This window comes from Saccostrea cucullata, unplaced genomic scaffold, assembly GCF_032062105.1.
Source record: "Saccostrea cucullata isolate Sc308-1 unplaced genomic scaffold, CSIRO_AGI_Scuc_v1 ctg2589, whole genome shotgun sequence".
NCBI lineage: Eukaryota > Metazoa > Mollusca > Bivalvia > Ostreida > Ostreidae > Saccostrea > Saccostrea cuccullata.
Genome location: NW_026935456.1, coordinates 42,760 through 65,209, shown reverse-complemented (window position 1 = coordinate 65,209; position 22,450 = coordinate 42,760). Strand labels below are relative to the sequence as shown.

Below are 22,450 nucleotides of genomic sequence, written 5' to 3'. Positions count from 1 at the left end.
TACCAATCCAGACATTCTGTTCCGGTGAACCAAAACCATTTTTATATTCCGTCCAGGTCCTGTTAAATCTCACGGACCCGTCTACGCGTTTCTGAATTGCCTGTAAAAATTAACATACATTACATTTCAATTTATTGCTTCGAACAGTCGTAGGATCCATTTTTTATGAGATAAACTACAATACAATCCTAAAATCTTTAAAACCACCAAAACAAAGTGTGTTATATTAAGTACTTTTAATTATAAAATAAAAAAAAAACCTACCGTCCATCCACCGCCCATCGTGGTCATGTCGCAGTGGACACTTATTGGAATGGTTAATGTTCTGTAGGGGTATATATCATACACCCCTGTGATGGTTTGTCCATTTTCTCGAAGATCTTTGCAATCTTTGGGCATGCTAGAAAATTCTAAAAAAAAAAAAATACAGGAAACTTGATAAAAAAAAATCCTGTCCCCTCGAGAAGGACCTAAAAAATCAAAGAAGCTAAGAGAATAAAAAAACCAAATAAACATACCGTTATTCGAGTAGTATCTCCAGCCGGCCTCCTCAGAGGTACCCGACGTTAGACTTTTTTTGTGGGTACGGCATTTCTTCATTTTAGGATTAAAACCAAAAAACACGCACTCCCTTCGACACATTGCGGCGCACTCAGTCAACGACTGAGCATTATGTTCCGCTAAAAGGTCATTGTTTGATTTCTTATCGTTAAAGTCAAGTTTCGCAGCATATTTTTGAGAAATAATGGTAGCTTTAGATAAAGCTAAGAAGCCTACAATTAAAGTGATAACCCACTGATTGCTCATTTTTTTTTGTTGCGTAAAAATCTGCAGCGTTCTCGTGAATCTGTGAAATTCTGCTAAATGGTCTTTCAACAGCCAGATATATATATCGTACCATAATCAATGTCTGAAAAGCGATTGGCTAACTGTTACGTATTCTATATTTCACTATTGTTTAGGTATCGATTTTATCGAAGTTCATATGAATTGTCAAGAATTTTCATAAACGTTTTTTTTAAATTGCAATTTAAAATTTAACGATGAAAGGTGTTCTGTTTTTAATTTAGTTAATGCCTGTTATGTTATGATGTTGTACAATGTTTTTTTGTTAGCTACATATGTATCTTTTAAATATGTAATTTTGATATATATATTCCTTCATCAACTCAAACTGAATGAAATTGGAAATCAGCAATTTTCTAAAATTCAAAGTGAAAAATTATCTGACTCTAAGAGATTATTAAGAATTTATTGATTTATTTCAACTTTGATACATAAGCCTCTAAATGTTAATGTAACACTATAAATCATCATTGTTATATTTGTCAGATACAAATATCAGAAAATTCTATACGGATACTTTTAAGCCTGTTAAAAATTTAAAAAAAAAATGAAAAGTACTATTGATAGATGTTCAAAAAGAATCGTAATACGTTGATAAAATGACAAAGGCGTCAAGACCTGAGAGAGAGGGGGGGGGGATTAACCATTATATAGACAGTGGTAATTTTGATTTACCTTTTTTGTTGATATGCCCCCCCCCACCCACACACTCACTTTCGATTTACCCCCCCCCCCGCTTTCAATTTGCTTCCGACACCCATGAATGAGACCCAGATTGGTGAATTTCTTTAACTAAAGGAAATAATATAAGTTGTAAAACGTGTTTCCGAATTCTGTTTGTATTATCTACCGTGTATACATAATGTCTAATTTCAATGACATAAAGTTAAAACTAAAATGGTGAATAGCTAATGTTGCACATGAATCGCACACTTATTATTTTAACTTAAAAAGGCAAGCGGTCCTCGGGCTTGTTGAAATAATGCTTAATCTGCACATAGAGACAAAGAAACAAATCGGGTTTAATGTTAAAGCCTTCAGTTAACAAGTCGGGTGTAATGTTCTTTAACCAGATGATAAAAATAGAGATTAAGCGTCATGCTATCGTCTTTATGAAACTCTAACATCACATATTTTCGAGGTTTGAGAAAAATATATTCGTTTATGAGGACTTGATTTCATGGTTAAAGAATTGTTTAATAGTAATTTAGTTGTAAAAATGATATTATGATAGACATACATTCATGGGTCTTTCATTTTATACCTTAAGAACCACGAAAATAAATACCTCACAGAAAATAGTGAATTCACAGTTGTTCACTAGGTAAGAAAGACGTAATGAAAAAATGTACACGTGTAATTTTAAAAGCAGTTACAGCATAAAGCTGGCACAAATGTTACCTTAAGTAAGAACGTCAACTGTTACAGGTCAAGTTGGATGCAGGAAATAATTAAAAAGAAATATTTTCTTGTTTGAAATATCTTGAAATAAACTTGATTGTCAATACATTTTAGCATATGCAAGCAACTTTATTTGCGGTTAATATCACTGTATGTATAAAGTTGCCGTGAATAGAAAACTGTTTTACATTAACGGTCTGAAACTTTCATTTTTTTCCAGGAGGCATATCTTTCGTTATGCTAGATTACAGAAAGTAACTTTAAAACACTGCTAAGTTTTTAATACAGAAGACAGTCGAACAGATGAAAACTAATGTTATCATTTTGTACCATTCATGATTGAGGTTTTTTTTTCTGTAAGTCAAGGCAACGCAGAGAACTGCTTGCAAAAAGACGAATAAAAAGTCGACTGCCACTGAAAGAAACCATTAAAAAACCACAGGAGAACTATTACAATCCATCAGTCAGAGATGGATTGTGAGTTTTCAGAATTAAATTCTTAAGTAAAAAGCCAGGGTTTTTGCAGGGATCGTGTGACCAAAAGAGAATCATATACTATGGATTGTTTTTTTGTTTTTTTGTTTTTTTGATAAATTATACATTATAAATTATACACAGTCTTTAAGATACAGATTAGTCTCATATGTATTATAGAATATAATGAAATGAATACATAACACGTATGAAGTTCTTGCATAAATGCTATATAAAATCAACAAGAAAACTGTGATGTATCCATCAATTGTCAAAAACATAACGTAAACAATTCCTGGAAATAATACCCCATTCCTACAACGAAAATTTGCTCATGTGTGCAAATTTACATATAAGTAAATCTACATAGGTAAGTAAAAGTTAATTTGCTATGCGTTCAGACGAAAGTTATATACAGTAAGTTAATCCTCACATATTCATATAGATTAAGGAGATGAACAGATTCAGAATTGTGAAGTTTTATAGAAAAGGGTTTTTCCTTTCTGTTTGAGTATACAGTCTGTAAGACTAATCTTTAAGACCAACTTTTAGATCTTCCTCACTTATTTCTTGGTACAACTTAATTAATGACTGTAGGGAGAAAGAATGGTATAAGAATTAAACTCGAAGAAGCAAAACGTAATAAAATTATCAACATGAGCTGCAAGATTGACATGGGAAATTTGTATTGCAAATTTATAATCAATTTTTTCAATGGTAGAAAAAAAAAACATTTATAAACTACAGTTACTCATATTTGTGATGGAAGAACTTTTATATATAAGCTTTAATTATAGCAAAATTACATTATTGTCGTCCTGTGCACTATTGATCTCTTATATAATGCTCTATATTCGATTGTACAAAAAAAAATTCTTCTGAAACAATTAAAACAATTTACTTTGATTTTATTAATCACAAGGGTTTAAATCATATACAAATTATATCATAATAACACATATAAATAGCAAAATAATTTTCTCAAAAATACAGCTCATATTGCTTTATTGTTGGAAAATGTTTTTGCTTCCGTATCAAAGATTGTAGAAGAACAATTGGTTGTAAAGAAAAATTCAACTTGCGATCTACTAGTTGACTTTTTTTGGCAGAAATAGGACCATTCAAAATATTTTTGCTGTTGGAAAAGCTACAGTATGTTAAGTGTGCGAGGCCATTATAAAATATCTGCTTGAATATTTTATTAATAATCATATATTTTCCAGTAGAATGAAAAGGGTGAAAAAATCTAACAGTGATTGATCTCAACAATCTTTGAACAATACAAAGATGTAAATAGGAAACTAACAGGAACCTCTGGACATTCATGATGAGATCAGGTGTAAAGGTTACTTACGAATGCTTACTTTCACTAGTTTATTGAAATTCCTGTAACATTAATCTATATATAAGTAGCTTCCCTGAATTAAAAACAGAAACGTAGAAAAAAGTCATCAAGAGCTAAATGGTAATGGGGTTGAGCGGTTGATGGGATGCATGTTCCTATCATAGCTCCCGAGCATTCCCTTGAAAAGAACTTGCACAGTAAGGGCACTACTTATTGATCGTACAGGACACTTGTTTAGGACCACAACTCTATATCTTTAGAGACATAAAAATAGGTTTGCAAGAAAGGTTCAAGATGCCCTCGTTTTTGCCAATTAAAAAAGTTATCTCGGTGGGGATAATAGCTCCTGTTTTCAAAAGTTTTGCCTTCTAGTCACCAAGTCGGCGTGTGGCGCAGAGGTTTGAGCGTATGCTATAGAGTCGCAAAATAAGGACTTGATCCTTACGTCGCAGGTTCGAATCCCATTGTTGTGCGTGGAGTCTGATCCTTTGGATGAGACTTTATAAACGGAGGTTCCGTGTCGCAGCAGGTGCTGGCAAGGAAAAGATCATTCCCTGCGTAATGGCTCTTAGTGCCTAGTAAGAATGAACAATTCTCGAGAGGGAGTTAAACAATATACAATTAATCAATCAATCTAGCAACCATGTTTACTGACTGATATTTTACATTCCATTGCATACACAACCAAAACAACAATTAAAATGAAAATTTATAAAATAAACAGAACAAAATACATACATAAGTAAATCTGTTGCGTGTTCATGCGACACAATTTACACACATGAACTAATAATTTGCTACAAAGTGTATGCAGAAGAAGTTAATTTACACCTAGTCCAGACCAGGTGTAAATTTACTCAACTGTGCAGAATCTGCAAATGAGTGAATCAGTTCATACAACAAAAATTGCATATGTGAGTAAATTTACTCATTTGCAAAATATACTGAGATTTGCAAATAATTGTCGTATGAATGGGGTATATTTCTTGATAATCAAACCACTTCTATTAGTTGATAAAGACATGCCTCTGAATCATGGATACTACAATGGAGACGATTTACAGAAAGTTTCTAGTCAAAAGAAAATGACACAAAAACGAGAAACACTTTTACACCTTTTCAATTCCAATAGTAAATATTGGCAGCAAAGTATATGTTATAATCGGACACATGGTTAACCTATCAGCAAAAATCTATTTTACTTAATAAATATAAAACACAAACCGTGTAACGTATGTATTTATGCTATTAGTAAAATATAATTTCCTAAATATGGTATCTGTCGTTTTTATCACAGGAAATGTTAAACACCTTTATATATAGAATATGAAAACACATATTTTTTTTAAGGATGTACTTCATGAAAGTAAGTATATTATGTATTTCGTAATTTATAAAAAAAATGAATTACAACCCTACATTCCGATAATATTAAATCAATTTAATTAAAACATTGACGTTATTTAATATCTTTATGTTAATGTGATGTGACTGGTAGGTGAATGAACTTGTTATCGATCTTATTGCCTATATCCTGTTCCGTCGCCTACCTAGTAGACAAACTATTGACCAAATAAGCAACCCCCACCACTCAGAAATCCGGAAAAATAAAAAAAAAGTTTCAACACGAGGAAAGCTTTTAAAATAAAGTTTCTAAAAAAATATGTCGAATTTTATGATATGTTTATCAAACTTCAATCCAAATTTGTTTGGTGTGTGTTCATTCCTAAGGGAAACAGACGTTCATGGAAAAATTAAATTTTCTAAAAATTAAAGGAAATACAACTAGGATATAATTTATCCTCTTCCAATCTATCAAAAATCTTGAGTGAATTTCTCAGGAATATTTCAAATGCATTTAAATGGGTACAGAGTTGGGAAATATTTCTGCCACGAGTCTTAAAAACATCTAGTTTAATTATCATACAGATGAGTCTTAAACACATCTAGTTTAATTACCATACAAATCAGATCCGGTCTTGTTTGACTGTATCATTTATTTATTGAATACTACGTTTGTAAATGTCCGTTTCCGCTCATGAAGGATAAAATTATGCTATTGACAACTTTATTTGTTTTAGAGATTGTATTTACCTAGAAGTTAAATCACTAAGTAATTCAGCATACAATAATTAGATTTTTATGGGGTTTTTGGTCAACATAAAGTCTTTGATATAGCATTGAATTTCTGGTTTATAAACGTATTTGTCTTTATAAAAGCTCTACTTCTTTAAACAAGAGAAATTATTCTTGTTAAAAAAACATAATTTTGATTGAAAGCTTGAATAGAGGCAAGAGGACGCAGCAGTTGAGTGGTTTCCAAAGTTTTCTTAATTCGTAAATTCGTAAAATTCGTAAATTTTAAGATGGTTTTCACTTCTGATAAAAATTGATCACAAGCTTACATTTCTGTGACTTTTATGTATAAGATGCAACCTATAGGAGGGTTGTTCGGAAAGTTCGTGGACTAGCACCATAAAAATAAAATCGCTTAAAATACGAGTATATCAATGAATTATATAACGTTTAATTAGCATCATCTTTTTTTATTCATATAATAAACTATAATCACTAATTATATTCTTTTTAAAATTAATTGTTGATGTCTTATAGCAATGGTATGTCCAGGCAGGGCAGACGCAAATATTACGTTTTTTCTTTCTTACATAAATGTAACTGAGAAAAAAAAAACAATTATGTGAAAACCTGTCGTTTAAAAAATGTCAATAATTAACTTATGCAATTATACAATATTACATCTTAAAAATGCAACTTTTAGCACCAATTTGTAAGTCTTTAAAGTTTGATAGTAAATTTGATTTGAAATATCAAAATGAGTCGACATGGGTGGTTTTCTTTTTCTAACATGCTATAAAGTTTCATTCCCATGGGGAAAAAACTGGCATAGACCTGGGGAATATCTAAATATGCCATTGACCAAAAATGCATTCAAAGTGCTTGTTTTAACATTTAAAGGCTTAAACTTTTTTACCAAGTATATTTGTTAGTTTCTACATACACAGTTTAATTAAAATTCAAATAAAGTAACAGGGGTCAATATGCTTCTTTCGGCGCTATAGTACATTTAATATGACCTTTCTGAACTGAAATTTGTGTGTAATTAAGAAATAAATCTTCGACGTTTTCCCTCGAATATTTTTATCCAATTAATGCATGAAACAAAATGAACACTAAGTCTGTTTAAAATAAAACACTTTAAAGTGTTGTAAGAAAAACGTTTTAACAAGGATTGTTAACAATTTATATTTTTGGGATCTTTGGCAATTATTTCTAAAAATCCTTTCTGCTAAATTTACTTCAAATAGGACAAAGGGGTTTTTTTACTGTTATTGAAGGAAATTTTTTCCTAAACTACAAATGTACACTATATATACTTCAACTGTGAAATATCATTTTAAAGTTCACACTGTTTTTAAAAAGTCTAATATATCCGACACTTTTATCTGAATTTAATCAAATAAAAAATATTTATTTAAGTTAGAAACGTATAATTTTATATGTATTGAAAGAACATATTTATACTTATGAACATTTTTCAAACATCTTAACATCTTTATTACAATGTAAACCTGTCTTATCCGACATGCGCGGGGAAACATTTCAAAATGTAGTGTCGGAATAAACAAGGTGTCTAAAAAAGTGTAATGGTCAATTACATGAGTATAAATTTTAATGAAAATTGATTGCTCAAACACAGTTAAGCGTATTGCCACAATATTTTCAGAATAATATTTACTAATATTTGTGTCATTATTAATTAACAATAAAGTTACTTTGTTGAAAGAATGTTTGTAAATAACAACGAGAACTCTAATTTTTTTTACATATATAAAGTACAGATCTTTTCTGAATACATTACAGTCAACATAACACAAAACATATCACATGTTTGTTACTTGACGTTTAACATAAAAAAACTCAGCGATGGAAATTAAAAAAAAAAACCGCTTTTTGTGCAACCATGGATGATCTTTTGTCTGTTAAAAAAATGGGAATCCAAAATATAATAATCACTTTTTAAAAAAAACTCTTATACCTTAAATGTTCACAGTAATACCAAAGGGTAGTTAATATTTACCCATTTCTTTTGAAAACCATGAGGTTTACCTATTACGTTCGTCTAAAAAATCTTCACTGCCACAAAATTTTGGTATACCATAGCCAGTCCCAGGAAAGTCTACTTTGACCGTTAAGAATGAGAATTTAATTGCTTAATATTATATGCCTCCTCTGTAGCTTATGACCCTCAATTTTATCGATTTTGTCTGGTGTGGAAGGAGTAGAGGGCAGTATATAAACCAGTATCTATTATACGGTCTAACTTCTTGTAATATTAAGCAAAATGAACAACAGAGTTAATGGATTTATATATCTTCAATAAGAATCCTAATTGAATTCTTGTGGTATAATATATATCTGAGGTAACCTTTTAAATTAGAAAACCAAATCACATGACGGTTTTAGGTTTTGGAATGTCCAGATAATATGACTATATATGCAAAACAACAATGATTTTTTTAAATGGTTTTTAAGAATATTAGAGAAGAAAATTGTTTTTTATCATGAAAAAACATGTTATTTTCAATTAAAAATAAAGATGTGTGATTGTTATCAATATGTTCTTTAATGTATTTCAAAAATTTTAGAAATTAAGTTGCATTTTACATCTTAACTACCAAAGGTAGTCATTGTATGAAAGAAATGGTTTCTTCCCTTTTATTCTATAAATAACTTTTATGGTTGACATGGTAACACATTGTAACCATGCAAAACCTGAAACTAAGATTGGGTTAATGCTACTGTCTTGAGGAAAAACATGAAAATTCAAGACTGGCAAATATGCATCCTTAGGACCTTGCAACACCCAAACCGAAAGAAAAATTAGGTATAATTGCTACTTTGCAGTATTACCATGGAAACAAAGTACCAGTGCTTATAAGTGAATTATTTTTCGCTGCATTAAGAATTAACTTGCCATTTAATCAAGAAACAAATTAAAGGACTCAGCTTGAATAGTACTTATCTGTTAGAACTGAATCTGAATATCATATATTGATAAAATTTGATAAATAAAACAACACTGTTGCTATGGTTTTCAAGAAGGGAAAATGTTAAATTTTGTGAACTTTATATCAATATTAAACCCTGTGTGCCAACTCAGAAAAATCATAAAATTTTAAAATTTTGGGAATATACATTTAAAGGTACGTATTCAAGGAAAGAAAATATTTTTCAGGTTATTAAGCATATATTTTCTGCTTATTTCCATAGCAACGCTTTATTTAAAGAATATAATCTGAATTTTTTCAAATGGGAAAACTTGGAGCACACCAACATCTTATAAAATTAATTTTTAGTTATGAAGAAATGTGCCTTTTTAAAAGCTAGGATCAGATTTAAACATACAAAGTGTTACTTTGAAGGATCTCTGTGGTAAGGCAGCCATTGCCAACAAAAATGAAATATCATATTTTGTTCTTGGTACAGGTGACTCTCGATGGCTCGAACTCCGATCTCTCGAAGTGAACCCCCTAATATAACTTTTACTCCTGATCTCTCGAACTTCTATCTCTCGAAACTCTCTATCTCTCGAACCAAGACCTTGGTCCTGTTACACATATTTCATAGATTTTACTCTCTATCTCTCGAAGTTTGATTGCGCGTGTGTACGCGCCAATTAAGTGTAAAATTGATGCAGCCCGGACTTACCTTGAAAAAATGAACACATGGGGCTAGCATGGAGGTGTTAATTGGATATACACATAAATGACACTACACCCGTGGGTTGTCCACATGTTGATAAAATTAACTAGTTATTATAGGTAAATTATAAACGAATTCACAACTTATTTGGACTGGAATCCGAGACGATAATTTTTTTAGAAAATAATTTATAGACGTTCATTTCAATAAGTTAAGATGAAACAAGAATATCAACAGTCTCGTTTAAGTCACCATTTCGTCATTTTGTATGATTGACACAATGACCTTTCAGCAAATACAATTTATCATTGAGTCAAATGCTGACTGACGTTTTTCATGCTAATTGTTAGTCCATTATTTATACACTGAATTGACGACGGATTTGTTCCGTTATTTTCTGATCATGACAACGAGCACACGGCGGGTGTGACCGGTCGACAGGGGATGCTCACTCCTCCATTGCACTTGATCCCACCTCTGATGTTTCGGAGATCCGTGTTTGCTCTGCTCTTATTTTGTATATTGTTTAATGGACGTTGAGATTGAATACTGTTCGTTATCTCCATATCCTTCCATAGACTATGAAATTTTATTAGATTCTACATAATCCCAGTATGGCAAAAATTGCACAAGAAATTCATTTCGCAAGGACTGAATACCTATTAAGAAAAATCTGGTGTCAGTGGTAAACACTGGTGAAGGATCCGATCAAGCCGTAGAATAGCAAAACCGATAAATGCTTTTCGTGTTTCATGTATTCATGAAATAAGAACAAATAAATATTGAAGCTTTAAGAATCCATTTTAATTATTCGGAAAATAACAATTCTTGTTGAAATCAAGTGAATTACCTGTTAAATACGATTGAAAACGTGCAATGTCTTTATTTACATCTACTTCCGGTTTATAATAGTAGAATATCGGTGATGGGATTTGAAAAATCCGGATTTTATTTACTCTCTATCTCTCGAACCCCTCGATCTCTCAAACTTTTCTTGCGGTCCCTTGAACTTCGAGAGATCGAGAGTCACCTGTATATGTTTCAAGGCTTTTTTTTCTATTATTTGGGCACATTTTGGCCTTTAATTGCTTTTTATTTTTACGTGTATTACTTTATAAAATTCAATGAATATTTTTTTATAATTTTGAATACTTTTTATACCGTAGTAACGTATGTAATAGTTGATTTACCAAACATGTTTATCGTGCATTTGAGACATTTGATCTTCGAATTTTGAAAACAGTCATTGCCAAGTGTTTGCTTTGCCGCAAATATTAATTACGGGGCTCTAAACATGTTAAAAAATGCCATTTTTCGAACTTTAAGACATGTTGCCATGGTAACTATAAAACAGAGCAACCAATTTTTGCCTGATTACAGTTTAGGGTATAAATGACTTTTTTCATAGAAAGTTTGGAGAAATTCTGAGACTATGCGTGCAACAGCTCCTATATAAAATTTCAAATCATTACAGAGAATGGCTCTTAAAGTGTCTTTTTTTAAAACAGACTTAGTGTTCATTTTGTTTCATGCATTAATTGGATAAAAATATTCGAGGAAAAACGTCAAAGATGTATTTTTTAATTAGACACAAATTCTAGTTCAAAAAGGTCATATTAAATGTACTATAGCGCCAAAAGAAGCATATTGACCACCGTTTTTTGATTTAAATTTTAATTAAACTATGTATGTATAAACTAAAAAATATACTTGATAAAAAAAGTTTAAGACTTTAAATATCAGGATCGAATGTCGTTAAAACAAGCACTTTGAATTCATTTTTGCTCAATGGCATATTTAGATATTCCCCAGGTCTATGCCAGTTTTTTTTCCCAGGGAATGAAACTTTATAGCATGTTAGAAAAAGAAAACCACCCATGTCGACTCATTTGGATATTTCAAATCAAATTTACTATGAAACTTTAAAGACTTACAAATTGGTGCTAAAGTTGCATTTCTTAAGGTGTAATATTGTATTATCGCATAAGTGAATTATTGGCATTTTTAAACGATAGGTTTTCATATAATTGTTTTTTTTTTCTCAGTTACATTTATGTAAGAAAAAAAACGTAATCTTTGTCTCTGCCCTACCTGGACATACCATTGCCATAAAACATCAACAATTAATTTAAAAAAATATATAATTAGTGATGTATAGTTTATTATACGAATAAAAAAAAGATGATGCTAATTAAACGTTAGATAATTCATTGATATACTCGTATCTTAAGCGATTTTATTTTTATGGTGCTAGTCCACGAACTTTCCGAACAACCCTCCTATAAGATGCATCTTATACATAAAAGTCACAGAAATTTAAGCTTGTGATCAGTTTTTCAGAAGTGAAAACCATCTTAAAATTTACGAATTTCCAGCAGAATTAAGAAAACTTTGGAAACCGCTCAACTTCCGCGTCCTCGTGCCTCTATTTAACAGGTCTTTTTTTGACGTCAGAATAAATTTGCATGTAAATTAGCTAATATGTTTACTTTACCTACTGCTGAATGAGCCGCAATGCATTTGGGCTTACAAGTTAGCTGTGTTGAAAATTAAAGGCAACTTGAATTATTTGGAAACTTATTTTCAATTTTTTTTTGAAATTTGTGAAAGAAATATTTAAAATGATGCATAATCTTTCAATGACATTTAAAAATATGCTTTAAACATTATATCAACTTGTAATACATCGTAGTATACCTTTGTTCAAAGTGCTATTTCGTGTCGATAAAACACTTTTTTTTGATATACGTGTACATAGCTTTCGCAGGTAGTATATATCCTTAAAATTGGAGAAAGTGTGCAATTATTATTTAACCCCTCCTGTTATCAGAAAGTGTTTTATGTATATGCAAAAGTCAAAGCGTTTGTATATTCGAAGCAACTGTTAATCAGAAAACAACTTATTAAATGTGAGCATGGAGCAGTGTCTTCAGAATATAATCTTTCAATTTTCTATTTATAAAGAAGCTTTATTTTTTCCGGTCGAGTTAAATTTTGTGCAGTAAAATGACACGTGTAGCCAAATTAATCACGTGGTAGACTGTTATGCACACTTGATTGGACGGGCGTGACGAAACATCGTCACGTGTTGAAAATTGCCTTCCATATAAGGTAGTGGTCAGACCTGTTTAAGCTTTCAATCAAAATTATGGGTTTTTTTTTAACAAAAATAATTCCTTGTTCTTTTAAGAGGTAGACCTTTACAAAAGACAAATACGTTTATAAACCAGAAATTCAATGCAATATCAAAGTCTTTATGCTGACCAAAACCCCAATAAAAATCTAACAATGGTTTACTGAATAAATTAGTGATTTAACTTCTAGGTACAAACAATCTCAAGTTAAAACAAATAATGTTGCCAATAGCATAATTTTATCCCTCATGAGAGTAAACGGATATTTTCAAACGTAGTATTCCATAAATAAATGATACAGTCAAACAAAACCGGATCTGATTTGTATGAGATAAAACAATGTAAGACTCATCTGTATGATAATTAAACTAGATGTTTTTAAGACTCGTGGCAGAAATATTTCCCAACTCTGTACCCATTTAAATGCATTTGAAATATTCATGAGAAACCCACTCAGGATTCTTGATAGATAGAAAGAGGATAAATAATATTTTAGCTGCATTTCCTTTAATTTTTAGAAAATTTAATTTTTCCATGAACGTCTGTTTCCCTTAGGAATGAATACACACCAAACAAATTTGGATTGAAGTTTGATAAACAATTCATTAAATTCGACACATATTTTTAGAAACTGTTTATCAAAAGCTTTCCTCATGTTGAAACTTTTTTTCTTTTTTTCCGGATTTCTGAGTGATGGGGGTTGCTTATTTGGTCAATAGTTTGTCTACTAGGTAGGCGATGGAACAGGATATAAGCAATCAGATCGATAACAAGATCATTTACCTACCAGTCACATCACATTTACCCAAAATCTAATAAATAACGTCAATGTCTTAAATAAATATAGATTTAATATTATCGGAATGTAGGTTTGTAATTGATTTATTTCATAAATTACGATATACATAATATACTTACTTCCATGAAGTACATCCTTTAAAAAATATGTTTTTACATTTTATATATAAAGATGTTTAACATTTCCTGTGATAAAAAATACAGACACCATATTTAGGACATTAAATTTTACTTATAGCATAAATACATACGTTACACGGTTTGTGTTTTATATTTATTAAGTAAAATAGATTTTTGCTGATAGGTTAATCATGTGTCTGATTATAATTTATATTTTGCTGCCAATATTTACTGTTGGAATTGAAAAGGTTTAAAATTGTTTCGTTTTTGTGTTATTTTCTTTTGACTAGAAACTTTCTGTAAATCGTCTCCACTATAGTATCCATGATTCAGAGGCATGTTTTTATCAACAAATAGAAGTGGTTTGATTATCAAGAAATATACCCCATTCATACGACATGATTTGCATACCTCAGTATATTTTACAAATGAGTAAATTTACTCACATGTGCAATTTCTGTTGTATGAACTGATATACTCATTTGCAGATTCTGCACAGTTAAGTAAATTTACACCTGGTCTGGACTAGGTGTTGATTAACGTCTGCATACACATTGTAGCAAATTGATAGTTCATGTGTGTAAATTGTATCGTATAAACACGCAACATATTTACTTATGTACGTATTTTGTTCTGTTTATTTTATAAATTTTCATTTTAAGTGTTGTTTTGGTTGTGTATGCAATGGAGTGTAAAATATCAGTCAGTAAACATGGTTGATTGATTAATTGTATATTGTTTAATTCTTCATTCTTACTAGGCACTCAAGGACATTGAGCAGGGAATGATCTTTTCCTTGACAGCACCTGCTGCGACACGGAACCTCCGTTTATACGGTCTCATCCGAAGGATCGGACTCCACGCCCAACAATGGGATTCGAACCTGCGACGTAAGGATCAAGTCCTTATTTTGCGACTCTATAGCAGACGCACAAACCACTGCGCCACACGCCGACTTGGTGACTATAGAAGGCAAAGCTCTTAAAATCAAGGAGCTATTATCCCCACCGAGACAACTTTTTTAATTGGCAAAAACGAGGGCATCTTGAACCTTTCTTGCAAACCTATGTTTATGTCTCTAAAGATATAGAGCTGTGGTCCCAAACAAGTGTCCTGTACGATCAATAAGTAGTGCCCTTACTATGCAAGTCCTTTTCTTGGGAATGCTCCGGAGCTATGATAGGAACATACATCCCATCAATCGCTCAGTCCCATTACCATTTAGCTCTTGATGACTTTTTTCTACCTTTCTATTTTTAATTCAGGGAAGCTACTCATATATAGGTTAATATTACAGGAATTCAATAAACTAGTGAAAGTAAGCATTCGTAAGTAACCTTTACACCTGATCTCATCATGAATGTCCAGAGGTTCCTGTTAGTTTCCTATTTACATATTTGTATTGTTCAAAGATTTTTGAGATCGATCACTGTTAGATTTTTTTCACCCTTTTCATTCTACTGGAAAATACATGATTATTAATAAAATATTCAAGCAGATATTTTATAATGGCCTCGCACACTTAACATACTGAAGATTTCCCAACAGCAACAATATTTTGAATGGTCCTATTTCTGCCAAAAAAAAGTCAACTAGTAGATGGCAAGTCGAATTTTTCTTTACACCCAACGGTTCTTCTACAATCTTTGATACGGAAGCAAAGACATTTTCCAACAATAAAGCAATATGAGCTGTATTTTTGAGAAATTTATTTGCTATTTAAATGTGTTATTATGATTAATATAATTTGTATATGATTTAAACCCTTGTGATTAATAAAACCAAAGTAAATTGTTTTAATTGTTTCAGAAGAAACGTTTTTGTACAATCGAATATAGAACATTATATAAGAGATCAAAAGTGCACAGGACGACAATAATGTAATTTTGCTATAATGAAAGCTTATATATAAAAGTTCTTCCATCGCAAATATAAGTAACTGTAGTTTATAAATGGTTTTTTTTTTCTATCATTGAAAAACTTGATTATAAAATTGCAATACAAATTTCCGATGTCAATCTTGCAGCTCATGTTGATAATTTTATTACGTTCTGCTTCTTCGAGTTTAATTTTTATACCATTCTTTCTCCCTCAAGTCATTAATTAAGTTGTACCAAGAAATCAATGAGGAATTATACTCAAACAGAAAGGAAAACCCTTTCCTATAAAACTTCACAATTCTGAATCTGTTCATCTCCTTAATCTATATGAATATGTGAGGATTACCTTACTGTACATAACTTTCGTCTGAACGCATAGCAAATTAACTTTTACTTACCTATGTAGATTTACTTATATGTAAATTTGCACACATGAGCAAATTTTCGTCGTAGGAATGGGGTATTATTTCCAGGAATTGTTTACTTTATGTTTTTGACAATTGATGGATACATCACAGTTTTCTTGTTGATTTTATATAGCATTTATGCAATAACTTCATACGTGTTATGTATTCATTTCATTATATTCTATAATACATATGAGACTAATCTGTATCTTAAAGACTGTGTATAATTTATAATGTATAATTTATCCAAAAAAAAAACAATCCATAGTATATGATTCTCTTTTGGTCACACGATCCCTGCAAAAACCCTAGCTTTTTACTTAAGGATTTAATACTGAAAACTCACAATCCATCTCTGGCTGATGGATTGTGATAGTTCTCCTGTGGTTTTTTAATGGTTTCTTTCAGTGGCAGCCGACTTTTTATTCGTCCTTTTGCAAGCAGTTCTCTGCGTTGCCTTGACTTACAGAAAAAAAAAAAACTCAATCATGTAACCTTTGTACTTCCTAAATTTGACAGTAACCTTTGTACTTCCTAAATTTGACAGGAATGGTACAAATGATAACATTAGTTCTCATCTGTTCGACTGTCTTCTGTATTAAAAACTTAGCAGTGTTTTAAAGTTACTTTCTGTAATCTAGCATAACGAAAGATATGCCTCATCGAAAAAAATGAAAGTTTCAGACCGTTAATGTAAAACAGTTTTCTATTCACGGCAACTTTATACATACAGTGATATTAACCGCAAATAAAGTTGCTTGCGTATGCTAAAATGTATTGACAATCAAGTTTATTTCAAGATATTTCAAACAAGAAAATATTTCTTTTTAATTATTTCCTGCATCCAACTTGACCTGTCACAGTTGACGTTTTTACTTAAGGCAACATTTCTGCCAGCTTTATGGTGTAACTGCTTTTAAAATTGCACGTGTACATTTTTTCATTATGTCTTTGCTTACCTAGTGAACAACTGTGAATTCACTATTTTCTGTAAGGTATTTATTTTCGTGGTTCTTAAGGTATAAAATGAAAGACCCATGAATATACGTCTATCATAATATAATTTCTCCAACTAAATTACTATTAAACAATTCTTTAACCATGAAATCAAGTCCTCATAAACGAATATATTTTTCTCAAACCTCGAAAATATGTGATGTTAGAGTTTCATAAAGACGATAGCATGACGCTTAATCTTTATTTTCATCATCTGGTTAAAGAACATTACACCCGACTTGTTAACTGAAGGCTTTAACATTACACCCGATTTGTTTCTTTGTCTCTATGTGCAGATTAAGCATTATTTCAACAAGCCCGAGGACCACTTGCCTTTTTAAGTTAAAATAATAAGTGTGCGATTCATGTGCAACATTAGCTATTCACCATTTAAGTTTTAACTTTATGTCATTGAAATTAGACATTATGTATACACAGTAGATAATACAAACAGGATTCGGAAACACGTTTTACAACTTATATTATTTCCTTTCCTTAAAGAAATTCACCAATCTGGGTCTCATTCATGGGCGTCGGAAGCAAATTGAAAGGGGGAATCGAAAGTGTGTGTGTGGGTGGGTGGGGGGGGGGCATATCAACAAAAAAGGTAAATCAAACTTACCACTGTCTATATAATGGTTAAGCCTCCCCCCTCCCTCAGGTCTTGACGCCTATGTCATTTTCACAACGTATTACGATTCTTTTTGAACATCTATCATAAGTACTTTTCATTTTTTTTTAAATTTTTAACACGCTTAAAAGTATCCTTATAGAATTCTATGATATTTTTGTATCTAACAAATGTACGTCTATAAGACTCAAAAGTAAATATAATAATGATGATTTATAGTGTTACATTAACATTTAGAGGCTTAAATATCAAAGTTGAAATAAATCAATAAATTCTTAATAATGTCTTAGAGTTAGATAATTTTTCACTTTGAATTTTAGAAAATTGCTGATTTCCAATTTCATTCAGTTTGAGTTGATGAAGGAATATATATATCAAAATTACATATTTAAAAGATACATATGTAGCTAACAAAAAACAATGTACAACATCATAACATAACAGGCATTAACTAAATCAAAAACAGAACACCATTCATTGTTAAATTTTAAATTGCACAAAAAAAAAAAACGTTTATGAAAATTCATGACAATTCATATGAACTTCGATAAAATCGATACCTAAACAATAGTGAAATATAGAATACGTAACAGTTAGCCAATCGCTTTTCAGACATTGATTATGGTACGATATATATATCTGGCTGTTGAAAGACCATTTAGCAGAATTTCACAGATTCACGAGAACGCGGCAGATTTTTACGCAACAAAAAAAAAATGAGCAATCAGTGGGTTATCACTTTAATTGTAGGCTTCTTAGCTTTATCTAAAGCTACCATTATTTCTCAGAAATATGCTGCGAAACTTGACTTTAATGATAAGAAGTCAAACAATGACCTTTTAGCGGAACATGAGGCTCAATCTTTGACTGAGTGCGCTGCAATGTGTCAAAGGGAGTGCGTGTTTTTTGGTTTTAATCCTAAAATGAAGAAATGCCGTACCCACAAAAAAAGTCTAACGTCTGGTACGTCTGAGGAGGCCGGCTGGAGATACTACTCGGATAACGGTATGTATATTTGGGGTTTTTTTTTATTCTCTTAGCTTCTTTGATTTTTTAGGTCCTTCTCGAGGGGACAGGATTTTTTTTTATCAAGTTTCCTGTATTTTTTTTTTTTTTAGATTTTTCTAGCATGCCCAAAGATTGCAAAGATCTTCAAGAAAATGGACAAACCATCACAGGGGTGTATGATATATACCCCTACAGAACATTAACCATTCCAATAAGTGTCCACTGCGACATGACCACGATGGGCGGTGGATGGACGGTAGGTTTTTTTATTTTATAATTAAAAGTACTTAATATAACACACCTTGTATCGATGATTTTAAGAATTGTAGGATTTTATTGTAGTTTATATCATAAAAAATGGATCCTACGAATGTTCGAAGCAATCAATTGAAATGTTACGCATGTTAATTTTTACAGGCAATTCAGAAACGCGTAGACGGATCCGTGACTTTGACAGGAACTGGACGGATTATAAGAATGGTTTTGGTTCACCAGAACAGAATGTCTGGATTGGTAAGTGTAAATCGGTTTCAAATAAGAACTTTTTAGTCCTTCAAAGTTTTAAGATAAAAAAAAATCTAAAGTTAAGACCAGGTAATGTGTGTTCTATGATATTCAGATATCGTGTTTTATTGATATTTCAAATAATAAAAAAAAATAGAAAAGAAGAATATCATTTAGCGGCATATTCTAATGAGACCAAATTTAGCAATATTGTCTACAGTTATGGAAAATAATTTGATTTTTCATTACGGTAGATTCATATAGATTTTAAAAGAATTAATTGTATCCGATGAACTTTTCAGATGATTTCAAATATATCTTAATACAGGAAATGACGTAATCCATAAATTAACAAAAGAAAACACCTCATCCCTGTATGTGTCCATCACTCTCCAGAATGGTACAACTCTGTATGAAATGTACGATCTATTTTCTATCTCCAATGAAGCAGGGAAATACAAACTCTTTCTTGCAGGACCTGCCACAGGGACACTAGGTAAGTGTATTTATGTTAAGTTCTTAAAATTGGGTTCAAATCACGTATATTATCAATAAGTATTCTTTTCTGTATTGAAAGATTATAAAGTTCTTGAAAAAAAGAAAGATGTGTTTTTTTCTGATATTATGTATACTTTTTTGATTCCACGCTAAATAATCATGTTTAATATTACAGAATTTCATTTGCAGATACAATTCATATACTCAGCAGATATCGAATTTGTTATTGTCAAGTAGATAAAATTTCTAATTATACATCTTATGTACAAGGAAAAATTATTTTTTTTTAAACAAACAAATCCAATAATTACATTTGTTCAACATTGCTTTTCAGATTGGGTTTCCTGATATTTTTTTATAATTCACATTTTAACTGATACGGAAAAAGTTTACAATAATAATAATTAAATAATAATCTGATTTTCAATGATCCACATTTTTTACTACTACTGAATAAGAAGTTTACAGTGCGTCATTAATCTTAAATGTCTAAAGGTTTGCAAAAATTTGATGATAAAAAATATTTGATCGGATAAATATTCAAATAAAAAAAGCTTAAAATGCCAAATTCAAAAGACCTCAACGCGTTTCACATTTACATTTATTTAATAGGAAATCTACCATCTTAAAACATTCACAGATACACCATATCTTATCTCGTTATTAATGATTTACTTTATATTGCATGTTATACATGTTTGAAGGCACGTTCTCGGACAAATATTGAAATATCATTTTTTCATATTTTCTAAAATTTCAAATGACCTTTAACCCCCCCCCCCAAACCCGTCTGTTGTTTACCCACAGTGTAACACGTCTGTTGTTTATTGTTATACTAGAGAGGATGCTATGTGAATTGTGTAGTGTTTTGTTGTCTTGTATTATTTTTACCTCTCCGTACAGAAATCAACACGTTAAACAATGTATTTCAGACGTACTTCAGTATTAAGATTAATGTGATGTAAATTAATAACTATTTTCTCTGTTATATATTTTCTCTAATTCTGCAGATGCCAGTATGATAGACACCAGGGATTCTACGGCTGAACTAAATAAATATTATCGCTCTACCCAGCACCTAAAGCCGTCTATCTTAGAAGTACCTCAGTATTATTATTGACAATTAGATTAAAAATATATATTAATCAATTAACTTTGTGATTCTTTTTGTTTGATTTTACAGGGGACAGTATGTTAAATACAGGTATTATTTTACCACGATCTGTCTGGGATGTTCTTCTCCACCCAGACAGAGGTCACGACGAGTATAGTGGATATAAATCTACTGATCTATTTTAAACAAGTGTCCATGTATATTTTTCTTTTTTAATTCTACAGGAGACAGTATGTTGGACACCGGTTATCGTAACTTCGATCTGTCTGGGATGTCCTTCACCACCCCGGACAGGGATAACGACGGGTGGGGTGATCACGGGTATAGACGTAACTGTGCTGCCAACTATAACATTAGAGGAGGCTGGTGGTTCAATGCCTGTCACTATGCCTTCCTTAACGGTCAATGGTCCCCGGGGTCCTGGTGGAGACCATGGTTTCCCACAGTAACGAGTGGGACGTCAGTGAAGGGGACCACCATGATGGTCAGACGGAACTAGGTAAACATCATTACATCTTAATATCCATTTTTTTTCTTTTTGTATCACTCTGAAATTTTCAGTTATAAAAGTTGTTTTTTTTTAATAAAAAAAATATGTTATCATACATTTATCTGTGAAGTATTAATTTTAATTTTTTTTTTAACAGACGAAAGATCATCCATGGATTACGGAAACCCCCAAGAGACGATTTTAAATTAATTTTTATCGCTGAGTTCTTTTTTTAATATTTAACATCAAGTAACAAACAGTAAAAGAAGGTGGTTGAACGGCTCTGTAAAGCGATACTGGATGTATTCAGTAAAAGATGTATTTTATATGTGTTGTAATAAATTTGAAAATAGAAAAATTTCGTTCTTTTTTCCAAACACTGATAAATGGAGATAACTGGACGGAGAATTAGGATGAAGATTACTTTTTTGTTAAACCTATTACAGTGGAACCTGTTTAATCCGACACATGCAATACTCTTTACAGCCATTTAATTTCATTTGTCATTTATAATTATCTCAATGATCTTTAAACGCTGCAATACTACACCTTGTTTATTCCAACACATATATTTTTAATCTGTTCCCCGTGCATGTCGGATAAAACAAGTTTCATTGTAATAAAGATGTTAAGATTTCGATTTTTTATTTTAAATTGACTGTAATTTTTTATTGTGTTTTTTTTTAATTTCAAAACACTCTAACACAGATCGGGAATTAAAAGGTTACATTTGTAATACGCGTTTTATTTTGACGTCACAAATCTTAAAAGCAAAATTTGAGAACATTTAAATCAAAAAAATCAAATTTGCAAAACAAGACAAGGAGTTAGAAAAAAATGAGCACCGATTCATTATTTTTTGAAAGATGTTATCTTATATTTACAACTGCTTTCGCAAATAAAAAGCAAGCTAACATTAATCAATATGTTTGCTAAAACTTTTGTAATTATGAGACTACATCTTTAAAAAATGATTCAATATGTGTGACAAGTCATTCTCTTTTAGGCAAAGTGTATACGATGGTTTATATACTAGTATATCCAAAAATTTGATAGACTACAACTTGAAATTTGTTATTA

General features: G+C 31.1%; 3 long non-coding RNA genes across 3 annotated transcripts; 2 read left to right on the top strand and 1 right to left on the bottom strand.

The window, feature by feature from the left end:
* Positions 1–36: 36 nt before the first annotated feature.
* LOC134242917 (uncharacterized) lies at positions 37–599 on the bottom strand. The gene is made up of 3 exons (XR_009986947.1): positions 519–599; positions 265–410; positions 37–100 (listed from the first exon to the last, which is right to left on the bottom strand). It is a non-coding gene; the product is annotated as an uncharacterized LOC134242917 (long non-coding RNA).
* Positions 600–19,215: 18,616 nt separating this feature from the next.
* On the top strand, positions 19,216–21,190 carry LOC134242916 (uncharacterized). The gene is made up of 3 exons (XR_009986946.1): positions 19,216–19,277; positions 19,597–19,764; positions 21,105–21,190. It is a non-coding gene; the product is annotated as an uncharacterized LOC134242916 (long non-coding RNA).
* Positions 21,191–21,203: 13 nt separating this feature from the next.
* Positions 21,204–21,720, top strand: LOC134242915 (uncharacterized). Its single transcript, XR_009986945.1, has 2 exons — positions 21,204–21,379; positions 21,528–21,720. It is a non-coding gene; the product is annotated as an uncharacterized LOC134242915 (long non-coding RNA).
* The last annotated feature ends 730 nt before the right edge of the window (positions 21,721–22,450 follow it).